Consider the following 16,623-nt stretch of genomic DNA (forward strand, 5'->3'; position numbering starts at 1 on the left):
TGCCAACAAAGGTCCATTTAGTCAAAGTTATGGTTTTTCCAGTAGTCACATATGGATGTGAGAGTTGGACTATAAAGAAAGCTGAGCGCCAAAGAATTGATGCTTTTGAACTGTGGTTTTGGAGAAGACTCTTGAGAGTCTCTTGGACTGCAAGGAGATCTACCCAGTCAATCCTAAAGGAAATCAGTCCTGAATATTCATTGGAAGGACTGATGTGGAAGCTGAAACTCAATACTTTGGCCACTTGATGTGAAGAACAGACTCATTGGAAAAGACCCTGATGCTGGGAAAGATTGAAGGCAGGAGGAGAAGGGGATGACAGAGGATGAGATGGTTGGATGGCATCACTGACTCAATGGACATGGGTTTGAGCAAGCTCCGGGATATAGTGAAGGACAGGGAAGCCTGGAGTGCTGCAGTCCATGGGGTCGCCAAGGGTCGGACACAACTGAGTGACTGAACTGAACTGACCTCAGTTCCCTCATCTTTAAAATGGAGACAGGGACTTCCCTGGTGGTCCAGTGGCTAAGACTGTGCTCCCAATGCAGGGGGCCCTGGTTTGATCCCTGGTTAGGGAACTAGATCCCACAGGCTGTCCCTAAGAGCTCAGGTGCTAAAACTCAAGATCCTGCATGCCACGATGAAGATGGAAGGTTCTGTGTGCTGCAATTAAGATCTGGCACAGCCAAATAAATTAATAAACATTTTTAAAAATGGAGATAATAATAATACTCAAAATAGTGGTTGAGAAGATTCAATACCATAATGCATGTAAAGATTTAACACAGTTCCTGACACATGATGAGTTTTCATTGTCGTTCAGTTGCCAAGTCATGTCCGACTCTTTGTGACCCCATGGACTACAGTATGCCAGGCCTCCCTGTCCCTTACCATCTCCCAGGGTTTGCCCAAGTTCATGTCCATTGACTTGGTGAAGCTATCCAGCCATCTCATTCTCTGTGTTCATCAAATGATGGCTATTATTATAATTATTTTATTATTCACAGAACAGGCTGTGCAGCTCTCATGATGCTGAATCAGTACACAGTTTTCCCGGAGGCTCCAGGGACCCCTTCTTCTATGTGTATTCTCTAAGTCAATAAGTAAAGCTTAAGTGCCCAAACTTAAAAAAAAAATTTTTTTTAAAGCATATCTTATCTCTAAACTGCATCACAAACTTCCTTGGCCTGCTAAAAGATGATAATAAACATAAGTAGCATTTGGTTTATCAACTCTGGTTCAATATGATGACAACTGCTTATTGCCTTGGACCATAATGGAAAGATATCCTCAAAGAACAAAAAAGATAAAGCCTTTACAGGTCCCCTGCATGGTAAATGACCCTAAAATACCATTTGATTTAAAAAAATATATATAGATTTTCTCTTGTTTGTTTTTAACATGGATTTTCTCTTCACTGTTTGAATTTTAGTGACTTTTTTTCCTGATAACGTTTATCACGCCTGTCAGACCCTCCTCACCACCTTGTTATCTGCTGCTGTTGACCTGATCAGAACCTGAAAGTTATGCATTTATAAGTTATCGGATTCTCTGCGGAGCTCTGGGCAGATTTTCTGCCTCTTTTACAAAGACACATATAAACTCTGTAAACACTGGCTCCTTGGGGGCCATTTTTACTGACTTTCAAATCCGTGACTGTGTTGTGAACATGTTAGAAGTCTGATTGCTTTGTTGGTGAGTTGCTAAGGAGAGTTCCATAATTCCAGACATTAGCCTGAGGAACTGTCTAATGATTAATGCAAATCAAAACACTTGTGAATAAACCAGTTTTGGGTGTGACAATATCTTCAATTTAATGATCTTATCTTACCAAAGTGGCCCAGTAAATTACTCTGTCCACCTGGAGTTCATGAGTTCTTATGCTTTTGTTTACAACCAGCATTAGACAATCCTTGAGGCCACTGATGGACACCAGGTATCCATATGTGTACACAAGCAGAGGAACACTAGGTTATCCAGCGACGTAGCTATACCGATTCTTGTTTCTGAGTTTTTACTATCAACATCAACTCTCTGGCTTAATTGAGCCCTTTGTTGATTGATATACTTCTTTTGCTTGTTGATTTAATTCTGCCTAAATTATTCCTTGCCCTCAGGGAAGGTGGGTGAACTAGCAAGTCTTCTTATCTTTGATGAGACTGGGTCCTCTCGGTCTTAGCGGTGGCCAGTTTTCTAGCTGGAAAGGAGAGCAGGACACTCAGACAAGTTGGTATACTACACAGTTAAAGTTGGAAGAATTGTAATATGTGTTAAATATAAATATAGGTGTTCATATTTTGTCTTAACCAAACAAAATTAATTTTTGGATTAACCATCAATTCAAACTATCCATGTCACTGGTATTTGCCAGCTGACTATACACTTTAGGTATGACTATTAAGTGTGACTGAAATTTAATTTTATCAGTCTGCTCTTAATGCAATAGTACAAAAAGAGTTCATTCATTTTAGTTTACAAAACAGATATAATGAATCTTGTGATATATGGTACTTCCTTCTTTGTATTTTCCAGGAATCTAAAGAACCATGAGGTTTTCTTGTCCTGCTCATAGTGGCTTTATAGAAAAGACCTTATGTGTTAGGGGTATAGTAGTAACAGCATAAAAACAACTGCCATGTATGGAGCACCTAGCAACAAAGGCCTAGTCAGGGCTATGGTTTTTCCAGTGCTCATGTATGGATGTGAGAATCGGATATAAAGAAAGCTGAGCACCGAAGAATTGACGCTTTTGAACTGTGGTGCTGGAGAAGACTCTTGAGAGTCCCTTGGACTGCAAGGAGATCCAACCAGTCCACCCTAAAGGAGATCAGTCCTGGGTGTTCATTGGAAGGACTGATGTTGAAGCTGAAACTCCAGTACTTTGGCCACCTGATGTGAAGAACCGACTCACTGGAAAAGACCCTGATGCTGGGAAAGATCGAAGGCGGGAAGAGAAGGGGACAACAGAGGATGAGATGGTTGGATTGCATCACCGACTCAATGGACATGAGTTTGAATAAACTCTGGGAATTGGTGTTGGACAGGGACGCCTGGCGTGCTGCAGTCCACGGGGTCACAAAGAATCGGACTGAGCAACTGAAATGAACTGAACCTTGTGCGAAGCACTAACAGAGTACTTTTTATAATGTGGTGGTTTTAAGATATGTCCACAAGATTCTATGATACTCCCCTCTCTGCCCCTTGAGTATGGGTGAAACTTAGTGATTCACTTCTAAAGAACAGAGTAAAATGAAAGTGCCATGATGTGACTTCAGAGACTTGGTCATCAGAGGTCCTGATGCTTCTTGCTCTCTCTGAGATCACTGTTTCTGGGGAAGCCACTACCATATCATGAGGAACTCGGGATGAAGAACTGAGTCCTCCTGCTAACAGTGATATGAGTGAGTTTAGAAACAGATCTTCTGGTCCCAGTCAAGCCTTCAGACGACTGCAGCCCTGACCCAAATCTTGATTTTGTCTTCTTTTTTTAAAATCTGTTTATTTGGCTGCACTGGGTCCTAGCTGCCTCACCGGGATTTCCGCTGTGGGTGAGCGAGCTTCTCTACTCACACCCTGCAGGCTCTCTAGTTGTGGCGCATGGGCTTAGTCGCTCTGTGGCATGTGGGATCTTAGTTCCCTGACCAGAGATCAAACTCACGTCCCCGGCATTGGAAGGTGGATTCATAAGCACGCCACAGAAGCCCCAAAATCTTGATTTTAACCTTATGTGGGACCTTGAGCCAGAACCGTCCAAGTAAGCTGCTCCTAGATTCTTAACCCTCTGAAACGGTGTGACTTAAGTATTTATTGCTTTAAGCCTCCAAACTTTGGTGGTAATTTATTATACAGTGATAGATAACTAAAATATATTTAACTAGTACACATATCTTTTTTATTCTCACAACCACCATGGAATAGGTGGTATTATCCTCATGCAAATAGGAAACAAAGGCTCAGGTGGTTAAGTAATTTACTCAAGGTCATAAGCTAGTAGTGGTAGACCCACCCCCACGTTCTCTGTAGTATATTGTACGATGGCTTTTCAGGTGCTATTTCTTTCAGGTAGCTTATCAGCTATGTCTCCACCTTTGATCAGCCTGCTATCCACGCTTTCATGCAAATAATGGATTAGAAAAAAATGACATAATCCAGAATTATACTTCTGGAGTCTTCGCTTCAGCATGACACAAACCCATTAATTAGCACATTTGGATATGACTGTTCAACCTGTTAGATACCATCCAGCCCTGCATCCTTTCTGCTTCTTCACAAGGATACCATGGAGATGTTGTCAAGGTCTTGTTGAAGTCCAGTTAAACTAAACCAACACAATGTGAGTGAGAGAGTGGGTGTTGAGTCGTGTCTGACTCTTTGAGACGCCATGGACTGCAGACCACCAGACTTCACTGCCCATGGAATTTTTGTGGCTAGAATACTGGAATGGGTTGCCATTTCCTTCTCCAGGGGATCTTCCCAACCCAGGAATCAAACTCGTGTCTTTGGCATCTCCTGAAGTGGCAGGCGGATTCTTTACCACTAGTGCCACCTGGGAATCCCAAACCAACAGGATAAATATAGCTACATTTTATAATAATTCTACAATAAATATAGCTCATAAATAAATATAGCTAAGTATAGATTCTTCTCAATTTAACAGTCTAGTAATCCCTTCAAAAATGGACTAAGTTTGCATTGACTATTTCACTTTTTCCTCCTTCAGTATTATGGCCATTACCATCATTTGTCTTTGTCACTCCCTTCACAATTACCAATGATTTTGATGAATATTTTACACACATTATTTGGTTTATACCTCAGAACTATGCTATGAAGTAGGTTCTCTTATTATTTCTGTTTTACCGATAAGGCAATTTGGCTTATAAAGATAAATAATTAGCCTAATGTTGTTTTATTCAGAAGTAACAGCTGGGGCCTTCTTTACCCACCAAGCCTGGGCTCTCTTCCTTCTCCCCTCTTCTCTCCTCCCCTCCCTCCTTCCCTCATCCCCTCCCAGCCCTTTCTCTTGCAATAAACTCTGATAGGCTTACAGTGACTACAACGTCCTTTTCTAAACACCGACAACTTACTCTTTAACAAATAGTTTCCTGTGGTCATGTATGGATGTGAGAGTTGGACTGTGAAGAAGGCTGAGCGCCGAAGAATTGATGCTCTTGAACTGTGGTGTTGGACAAGACTCTTGAGAGTCCCTTGGACTGCAAGGAGATCCAACCAGTCCATTCTGAAGATCAGCCCTGGGATTTCTTTGGAAGGAATGATGCTAAAGCGGAAACTCCAGTACTTTGGCCACCTCATGCGAAGAGTTGACTCATTGGAAAAGACTCTGATGCTGGGAGGGATTGGGGACAGGAGGAGAAGGGGACAAGAGAGGATGAGATGGCTGGATGGCATCACTGACTCGATGGACGTGAGTCTGGGTGAACTCTGGGACTTGGTGATACACAGGGAGGCCTGGCGTGCTGCGATTCATGGGGTCGCAAAGAGTCGGACACGACTGAGTGACTGAAATGAACTGAACTGAAAGAATATCCCAGGACTGATGGCAAGGTCACCCGCCCTCAGTCTGTTGAACTGGCCTGCTGACTCGGGTCTTCTGGAACTTCTCCCAGCAGCTCGGCCACCCTGCCTCTGCCCGGCCGCCCTCTCCTCACATCCTGCGCGGTCCGCTTTCCCAGAGACTCCCAGCAGTTCAGCCTGCTTATCCACTGGGCCTCCGCGCCTCAGAAAGTAAATCAGGCCCGAAACTTGAGCTCATTTAAAGCAGTTAGGTGACTTCTTACATCTCAGCTATATTTGATTTCATTTCCTGGAACCAGTGTTTCTTTTAATCTTTTCCAATCCAAAAAGCATTCTCTTTGATGAGGAGACTAAATCAAAATAAGAGGTGAATGCTCTCTTTTCTCGCTTTCACTCATTAATATGATACCATCCACCTAGTCCTCACTGTGGTTTTTCTGCTCTGATGTAATTTTTTTAAAAGGAAGACTTTTTACATTGTCTTCAGTATTTTGTCACAATTCTCAAGTCTTCCTAGTCTCTTATCTTCCCTTTAATACAATGTAAGTATAAATATTCACTTGTATATGTGTGTGTACATATATATGGATATATAGTTGACCTTTGAACAGCACAGGTGTTAGGGGCACCAGCCTCCCACGCAGGTGAAAATTTGCGGAACTTTTTACTCTCCCTAAACTTAACTACTAATAGCCTCCTATTGATCTGAAGCCCTACTGGTGACATAAACAGTCAATTAACACATATTTTGTATATTATATTATTATATATTGTATTCTTAACAATAAAGTAAGCTAGAGAAAAGAAGACATTATTAGGAAAATCATAAGGGAGAGAAAACACATTTATAGCACTGTATGTATTTATACCACAAAGTTTAAATAGTCTGTCTACAAGTGAATCATCTGTCAGTACCTACATATTGTCTTGTATGATACAAAACACTGTAATGTTATATGTATTACTAACATTTATGAGAGTTGGACCATTAAGAAGGCTGAACACTGAAGAACTGATGCTTTCAAATTGTGGTGCTAGAGAAGACTCTTGAGAGTCCCTTGGACTGCAAGGAGATCCAACCAGTCCATCCTAAAGGAAATCAGCTCTGAATATTCATTGGAAGGACTGATGCTGAAGCTGAAGCTCCAATACTTTGGCCACCTGATTCGAAGAGCTGACTCATTGGAAAAGACCCTGATGCTGGGAAAGATTAAGAGCAAGAACAGAAAGGGGAAACAGAGGATGAGATGATTGGATGGCACCATCAACTCAATGGACATGAGTCTGAGGAAACTCTGGGAGATAGTGAAGGACAGGGGAGCCTGGCGTGCTCAGTCCATGGGTCACAAAGAGTCAGACACGACTTAGGGGCTTAACAACAAGATGTGAAAAAGAAATCCATATTTATTTACAGGTAGAATGGTTCATGTATTGATAACGAAGAAGCAGCAATACAATTGCTTTATGGTTCAGTTCAGTTCAGTCGCTCAGTCGTGTCCGACTCTTTGCGACCCCATGAATCGCAGCACGCCAGGCCTCCCTGTCCGTCACCAACTCCTGGAGTTCACCCAAACTCATGTCCATCGAGTCGGTGATGCCATCCAGCCATCTCATCCTCTGTCATCCCCTTCTCCTCCTGCCCCCAATCCCTCCCAGCATCTGGGTCTTTTCCAATGAGTCAACTCTCCGCATGAGGTGGCCAAAGTACTGGAGTTTCAGCTTCAGCATCAGTCCTTCCAACAGCCTAACCTATGTACAAATGAATGAATCATTATAAAAATTTTATGGCATACAATATTACAGTCATATTCATTCAGTACTGGAAATATTGCTACATTAAAAAAACCCACTTACTTGTGATGACAGGATAAAACAAAGTTTCTCCAATTATAAGAAAGAGAAGCAGGCTGTATGGTAATGTAATTCTCTGAAAGCAAAGTTTTAGTAAACTAGGAAGAAGACTAACAGATTGTTAATTTTGTATTAAATATCACTCTAGGCCTGTGTAAGGACAGGCTATCGGCCTCAATACCAGTCTTGCACACAGTTTTTTTTTTTTTTTTACATTCTTTTTATCTTTATTTTATTATATGATTCAAGGGAATCTCTAACAAAAAGGAAAAATGTATTTTCTAATTTTTAATTGGAAAAAAGTTCAATACTTTCCTGTAAAGAGTAAGAACTTTGCAGAACTTAGAGATCTTTTTTTTTCTTTTTTTCATTTATTTTAAGTGGAGGCTAATTACTTTACAATATTGTGGTGGTTTTTGCCACACATTCACATGAATCAGCCATGGGCGTACATGTGTTCCCCATCCTGAACCCCCTCCCACCTCCCTCCCCATCCCATCCCTCAGGGTCATCCCAGTGCACCAGCCCTGAGCACCCTGTCTCATGCATCAAACCTGGACTGGCAATCTATTTCACATATGATAATACACATATTTCAATGTTATTCGCTCAAATCATCCCACCCTCACCTTCTCCCACAGAGTCCAAAAGTCTGTTCTTTACATCTGTGTCTCTTTCACTGTCTCGCATACAGGGTCATCGTTACCATCTTTCTAAATTCCATATATATGCGTTAATATACTGTATTGGTGTTTTTCTTTCTGACTTACTTCGCTCTGTATAATAGGCTCCAGTTTCATCCACCTCATTAGAACTGATTCAAATGCATTCTTTTTAAATAGCTGAGTAATATTCCATTGTGTATATGTACCACAGCTTTCTTATCCATTCATCTGCTGATAGACATCTAGGTTGCTTCCATGTCCTGGCTATTATAAACAGTGCTGTGATGAACATTGGGGTACGCATGTCTCTTTCAATTCTGGTTTCCTTGGTGTGTACGCCCAGCAGTGGGATTGCTGGGTTGTATGGCAGTTCTATTTCCAGTTCTTTAAGGAATCTCCACACTGTTCTCCATAGTGGCTGTACTAGTTTGCATTCCCACCAACAGTGTAAGAGGGTTCTTTTTTCTCTGCACCCTCTCCAGCATTTATTGCTTGTAGACTTTTTGACAGCAGCCATTCTGACTGGTGTGAGATGGTACCTCATTGTGGTTTTGACTTGCATTTCTCTGATAATGAGTGATGTTGAGCATCTTTTCGGGTGTTTGTTAGCCATCTATATGTCTTCTTTGGAGAAATGTCTATTTAGTTCTTTGGCCACTTTCTTGATCGGGTTGCTTATTTTTCTGGAATTGAGCTGCAGGAGTTGCTTGTATATTTTTGAGATTAATTCCTTGTCAGTTGCTTCATTTGCTATTATTTTCTCCTGTTCTGAAGGCTGTCTTCTCACCTGCTTATAGTCTCCTTCGTTGTTGCACACACTGTTCTATGTGATGAATATTTAGGTGATGATAATGGTAACAGCACAAAATCTCACACAGTTCTTGCTATTCAGCTATTAGATTTTCACACACACATACCCCGCCTCCACATACACAACACTTAAGTTTAACTGTATAACATGATTCAGTTCCGTTCAGTTCCGTCGCTCATGAATCGCAGCACGCCAGGCCTCCGTGTCCATCACCAACTCCCGGAGTTCACCCAGACTCACGTCCATCGAGTCGGTGATGCCATCAAGCCATCTCATCCTCTGTCGTCCCCTTGTCCTCCTGCCCCCAGTCCCTCCCAGCATCAGAGTCTTTTCCAATGAGTCAGCTCTTCGCATGAGGTGGCTGCTTACCATTATTAAGTGGAAGTGGACCATCATAAAGGCCTTCACACTGAGCAGGCTGAGGAGGAGGAGGGGTTCATCTTGTCGTCTCAGGGGTGGCAGAGGTAGAAGGGGAGGCAGGAGAGGCAGGCACACTGGGCGTAATTTTACGGAAATATATCGGAAATTTGCCTGACCTTTTTTGCTTTTTCATTTCTCTGAAAATATTTCTACATAGTACTCATCCTCCTTTTACTGTTTGCTTTAGTTTCAGCGGCTGTATCATAGCGGGGTCCACGTCGCAGCAGTCAGAAGCAATCACGAATAACTGGAACCTTCTGCCAGACTGTCTCATATCAATACGTTTTCTGGCACTACGTGTTCGTCTTCTTCATTGCCTGGCACCAGTTAGGAAGCACTCATCTCCATCAAGCCATCTTCTGTTAATTCCTCTCATTTGGTGTCTATTAGTTCTTGAATTTCTCCATATCTTAAAATTTTCACCCCTCCGCCTACTTTTTCTTTTTCATCCCACAATCTCTTTCATGATTTCCTTGACTGGCTCTGTTGTAAATCCTGTGAAGTCATGTACAACATCTGGACACAGTTTTCCCCAGCAGGAATTTATTGTTTTGGGCTTGATGGCTTTCATGGCTTTTTCTATAGCAACAATGGCATCTTCAGTGGTGTAATCCTTATAGACTTTCATGATGTTTTCTCTATTGGGGTTCTCTTTCATAGTGTTGACAATCCTGTCCCTAGAGTACTGTGTGTAATGAGCCTTAAAGGTCCTTATTATCCCCTGAATTAGAGAGTGTGTTTGGGGGCTAGTAGACCGCTCTGAAGCCTTTATTATTGAATTCATGAGGTTCTGGGTGGTCGAGGCATTGTCTGAAATCAAAAGAACTTTAAGAGGCAGTCCCTTAGTGGCAAGGTACTTCCTGATTTAGGGACAAAATGTCGATGAAACCCATCTAGAAAAAGGACTCCTGTTGTCCAGGTCTTCTTCCTGTACAACTTAAAAAGACTGGGAGCTGGTGTTTATCTCTTTCCTTCAAGGTCTGAAGCCTAGATGAGGGTAGTCCTGATGATACACTTGACTGAAATTGCAAAAAACAGTAGAGTTAGCCTATTTCCTTCTGCCTTAAATTCTGGTGCTCACTTCTCTTCTTTACTAATAAATGTTCTTTATGGCATTCTTTTTTTTCCAGAATAGGGCACTTTCGTCTGCATTAAAAACCTGTCTAGACAGATATCTTTTCTCCTCAATGACTTTCTTAATTGCTTCTGGGAACTTTTCTGCTGCCTCTTGGTTGGCAGAAGCTGCTTCTCCTGTTATCTTGACATTTTTTTAAGCCAAAACTTTCTAAAATTATCAAACCACCTTTTGCTGGCATTAAATTCTCCAGCTTTAGATCGTTCAATTTCCTTTTGCCTTAAGTTGTCATATAATGACTTCACTTTTTCTCAAATCATATTAGAGTCTATCAGTATGCCTTTCTTACAGTAATTCTACACCCACATGAAAGCTGAATTTTCAAAGAGATAAAAAGAGAAATATTCAATATTTCTCAAAAAGTGCAAGGTTTCTGCGCCTGCTGACCTAACTGCAGCAATGACTCACACAGAAGAAGTGTTTTTTTTTTTTTAAAGAATGGTCCTTACATTGGATTCATTTATCTTGAAATGGTGGGCAATCACAGCTGCAGACTGCAATCTATGGTACATCTCAAGCAATTCAACTTTTTCTTGTCATGTCATGACTTTTCTCTGCTTCTTAGCAGCACTTCCAGCATCACAAGTGGCTCTTCATATGGGTCCAATGGTGTCTTTCAAGGTTTACAATATTGCACTAAATGTGATGAAAAATACATGAGATCTGCAGGGGATCACTTTTAACGTGATAAGCAGTACTGGAGCTATGAACTGCCCAGGTGGAAATAGTTAGTGTCACATGGCGTTCTAAGTGGATACTCACGATGCTTGAGCTCACTGCAATAGCAACAGGGGGTCTCTACAAATTATTACAGTAATACAGTGAGTACTAGAGTTAATTTTATACAGTTATGATTTAATATTGCATCTTTGTGTTTGTTTATATTTCTCTAGACCACAAATGATGCTATGTAGGTATGTGCATAAGTTTTCATAAACTTTTTATTTGACTATTTTTATGGGTTTCCCTTGTGGCTCAGATGGTAAAGAATCCACCTGTAATGCACGAGACCTGGGTTCGATCCCTGGGTTGGGAAGATCCCCTGGAGAAGGGAAAGGCTACACACTCCAGTATTCTGGCCTGGAGAATTCCATGGACTGTATAGTCCATGGGGTTGAAAAGAGCTGGTCACGACTGAGCGACTTTCACTTTCACTTGTCATGGTGATATTCAACTGGGCTTCCCAGGTGGCATTAGTGGTAAAGAACCTGTTAGCCAGTGCAGGAGACATGAGACACAGGTTTGATCTGCGGGTCAGGAGGGTCCCCTGGAGGAGGGCATGGCAACCTACTCCAGTATTCTTGCCTGGAGAATCCTATGGACAGGGAAGCTTGGCAGGCTATATAGTCCACAGGGTTGCACAGAGTTGGACATGACTGAAATGATTTAGCACATATGCATGGTAGCAAATGATAAAATAGACTATCATCTACATTTATTTGGCATTTATGACATATCTAACTTAATTTTTTTTAAGATATTTCTAGGCTACATGGTTTATCTGTGAGCTTTTCCAAATTGTTGCAAATCTATAAAAAAAATTCCAATATATTTATTGAAAAGAATTCGCACAGTTCAAATCCATGTTGTTCAAGGGCCAACTGAACTCTGAACAAGGCACTTTTCTAGATGCTAGCCCAGGGATAAGAAAGACATAAAAATGTTCTAATGAAGCTTACAGTCTAATGAGGAAGACAGAATTTAAGTAAACGTTTATATGTATGAAAAATGTTAGGAAAAGAGCTTATAAGAAGCATATTAAATCTTATTTAAAAGTTCAGAAAAGTCTTCCTAGAAAAAGAGACATTTAAAAAAGATATATTACTGAGATTTGTTCAAGATGGCAGAGTAGAAGGATGAGCGCTCATCTCCTCCTGTGAGGGCACTGAAATTGCATAGCTGTTGAACAACCATCAACAGGAGGACCCTGAAATCCATCAAAAAAAGACATCCCATGTCCAAAGACAAAGGAGAAGCTGCAACGAGATGGGAAGAGGCTTGAGCATGTTTAATAGCTAGTAGGAGAAGCAGTAAGATATTTTGATAGATTCCAGGGGTCAGCAAACTTGGGCTCCTGCCTGTTTTTGTAATAAAATTGGATTGGAACCATCCCCCCCAACCCAAAAAAAAAGATATATTAAAAACAGAGGAAATACTTTCAAACTCATTTTATGAGACCAGCATAATCCTGAGACTCACACCAGACAGATATTACAAGAAAAGAAAACTACAGACTAAAATACATTATGCAGAGAGCTGAAAATCATTAATAAAATGTTAGTAAAAGGAATCCAATTATATATATATGTATATATAATAATAAATCATGGCTAAGGTAGATTTATTCACATTAATAGCATAAAGGGGAAATCATATATTATCTCAATAGATGCAGAAAAACAATAAAAAATTGAATACCAATTCACAATAAAAATTCTCAGTATATGTATACCTATGGATGATTCATGTTAATATTTGGCAGAAAACAACAAAATTCTGTAAAGCAATTATCCTTCAATTAAAACAATTAAATTAAATTTAAAAAATTCTCAGCAAACTAAGAATAAAAGTAAACTTCCTCAGCATAATAAAGGACATTGACAAAAAGCCTCATATTTAATCTGAAACACTGATAACTCTTCTGCCATGATTGGGAACAAAGCAAAGATATCTGCTCTCACCACTTCTGCTCAACATTGTAATGAGGTCCTACTCTGGCAATAAAGAAAAAAAGAGAAAAATAACCTACAGAGACCTGAAAGGAAGAAATAAAAGTGCCCCTAATTGGCATATGACATGATTTTGCATGTAGAAGATTCTAAGGAATCTACAAAAAAGCTATGGAACTAATAAGTGAATTTAGCAAAGTCTCAAGATATGAGAAATATACAAAAAGCAATTATATTTCTAAGTTCTTGCAATGAACAGTTGTAAAGAAAATAGATTTTAAAAATAATGCTACTTAAATAGTAGCACAAAACTTGAAATATATAAATTGATTTAATACAATGTATAAGATCTGTATATTAAACACTATAAAGTATTGCTGAGAGACATTAAAGACGGTACCTTTCTGTTGTAATCAAGACTAAAGTTCAACAAGTAGATCAATGAAACAAAATAGAGAATCCAGAAATACACCCACACTTGTATAAACGGATTTCTTTTACAAACAAACCAAAAAAATTAAGTGGGAAAGGTACAGTCTTTCAAAGAGTGGTGCTGAAATAAACAGCTAGCTATCCATATGGAAAAAAAACAAAACAAAAAATCCTGATCTCAACTTCAAACCACACACAAAAATTAATTCAAGATGGATTATATATCTAAATGTAAAAGTAAATTTCTCAAGCTTTTAGAAGAAAATGTAGAGTAATAGTGTTGTAAACGTATTTAAGGCAAAGATTTTTTTAGAGTGGACCCAAAAGACCTAACCATAAAAGAAAAAATTCAGAAAATAGACTTCAAACTTCTGCTCTATAAAATACTTCATTAAGGAAATAAATAAGCCAAAGAGTGAGAGAGATTTATAATACATACATCTGACTGCGAACCAGAATATATAAAGAACTGTTTTAATGATTATAATAAATAACCCAATAAAAAACAGGCAAAAGATGTGAAGAGGCATTTCACAGAGGAAATGGCCAATAAACAATAAAAAAGTGTTCAACATCATTAGTCATCAGGAAAACGCAAATCAAAACCACAATAAGATACTAGAAAGGCTACTTCAGACCCATTAGAAAGGCTGAAATTAAAGACTATGCTTGCCTGAATGCGAGGGGAGTTTGGGGAAGAATGGCTACATGTATGTATAGGGCTGAGTCCTTTGCTGTCCACCTGAAACTATCACAGCATTGCTAATCGACTATACTCCAATATAAAATAAGAAGTTAAAAAAAATGACTGCTTGCTTCAGAAGAACATATATTAAAACTGGCACAATACAGAGATTCTTTACAACACTGAGCCAACTGGAGCTTCCCACCTGCCAATGCAGGAGACACAAGAGACATGGGTTTGATTCTTGAGTCAGGAAGATTCCCTAGAGTAGGAAATGGCAACCCATTCCAGTATTCTTGCCTGGAAAATTCCATGGACAGAGGAGCCTGGCTGGCTACATCCCTGGGGTCACAAAGAATTGGACATGACTGAGCGAAAGAGCACACACAGAGAGATTAGCATGGGCCCTGTGCAAGGATGACATACAAGCTTGTGAAACGTTCCATATTTTAAAAAATGACTGTACTGTGGTAATCATTTCACAATATATACATATATCAAATCATTGCATAGTACACGTTAGACCTGCAGAATGTTACATGCCAATTATATCTCAAAGTTGGGGGAAAAAAGATTGACAACACCAAATATTAGCAAGGATGTGTAACAACTGAAATTTTCAGACATTGCTGATAGGAGTATAAAACAGTACAACCAATGTGGAAAACAGTTTGTTAGTGATTTTACCCTTAGATATTTATGCAAGAGAATAAAAGACGCTTACTCCTTGGAAGAAAAGTTATGACCAACCTAGATAGCATATTCAAAAGCAGAGATATTACTTTGCCAACAAAGGTTCGTCTAGTCAAGGCTATGGTTTTTCCTGTGGTCACGTATGGATGTGAGAGTTGGACTGTGAAGAAGGCTGAGTGCCGAAGAATTGATGCTTTTGAACTGTGGTGTTGGAGAAGACTCTTGAGAGTCCCTTGGACTGCAAGGAGATCCAACCAGTCCATTCTGAAGGAGATCAGCCCTGGGTGTTCTTTGGAAGGAATGATGCTAAAGCTGAAACTCCAGTACTTTGGCCACCTCATGCAAAGAGTTGACTCACTGGAAAAGACTCTGATGCTGGGAGGGACTGGGGGCAGGAGGAGAAGGGGACGACAGAGGATGAGATGGCTGGATGGCATCACTGACTTGATGGACGTGAGTCTGAGTGAACTCCAGGAGTTGGTGATGGACAGGGAGGCCTGGCGTGCTGCGATTCATGGGGTTGCAAAGAGTTGGACACGACTGAACGACTGATCTGATCTGATCTGATTTATGCAAGAGAAATAAAAACATATATCCACAAAATTCATCTTCCTTTCATGATTGAAAACTGAACAAATTGGATATAGAAGGAAAGTACCTCAACCAAATAAAGACTGTACAGGACACATCCACTGCTTATTCCGTATTCAGTGGTGAAAGGTTGAACGCTCTCCCTCTAAAGATCAGGAACAAGACAAGGGTGCCTATTCTCACCATCCCTGTTCAACACAGTACTGCAATTTTTAACCAGAGCAATTGGGCAAGAAAATGAAATAAAAAGCATCCGTATCAGAAAGAAGGAAGTAAAACTATCTCTGTTTGTAGATGATATGATCTTATATATAGAAAATCTTAAAAACTCCAATCTAATCCCTAAACTGTTAGAATTAATAAATCAAATCCAGTAAAGTTATAGGACACAAAACCAACATACAAAAATCAGTTGCATTTTAATACACTAACAACAAACTACCTGAAAAAGAAATTAAGAAAACAATCCCATTCACAGTAGCATCCAAAACAATAAAATACTTAGGAATAAATTCATTCAAGGAAGTGAAGGATATGTACACTGAAAGCTGCAAGAGTTTGATCAAAGAAATTGAAGACACAAACAAATGCAAAGATATCCATGTTCACCAACTGCAAGAATCAATAATGTTAAAATGCTCATACTACCTGAAGCCATATATAGATTCAATGTAATCCTTATCAAAATTCCAATGGCATTTTTCACAGAAAAAATAGAAAAAAAATCTTAAAATTCATATGAAACCACAAAAGACCCTGAAGAACTAAAGCAATTCTGAGAAGGAAGAATAAAGCAGGAGGCATGACACGTCTTGACTTTAAACAATACTACAAAGCTAAAGTAATCAAGACTGTACGGTACTGGCATCAGAACAGACATGTAGAGCAACGGCACAAACTCGAGAACCCAGAAATAAGCCCACGTGTTCAGTCAACTAACATTTGGCAAGATAGCTAAGAAAGAATAGTCTCTTCAATAAATGGTGCTGGGAAAATTGGACACTCAAATGCAAAATAATTAAATCGGACCTCTATTTTACACCACACACAAAAAATAACTCACAATGGTTTAAAGGAGGCTAATGTAAGACCTGAAACTTTCTTCTTCTCCTAGAAGAAAGCATAAGGGAAAACAT

General features: G+C 39.8%; 1 protein-coding gene and 1 pseudogene across 1 annotated transcript in view; one reads left to right on the forward strand and one right to left on the reverse strand.

The window, feature by feature from the left end:
* The window catches only part of CSTPP1 (centriolar satellite-associated tubulin polyglutamylase complex regulator 1), a 208,733-nt gene that overhangs the window by 70,543 nt on the left and 121,567 nt on the right, over positions 1–16,623 (reverse strand). The window lies entirely within an intron of this gene.
* Positions 14,586–14,655, forward strand: LOC138991059 (U6 spliceosomal RNA; annotated as a pseudogene).

The sequence above is a fragment of the Bos mutus genome, chromosome 15 (genome assembly GCF_027580195.1).
Source record: "Bos mutus isolate GX-2022 chromosome 15, NWIPB_WYAK_1.1, whole genome shotgun sequence".
Lineage (NCBI taxonomy): Eukaryota > Metazoa > Chordata > Mammalia > Artiodactyla > Bovidae > Bos > Bos mutus.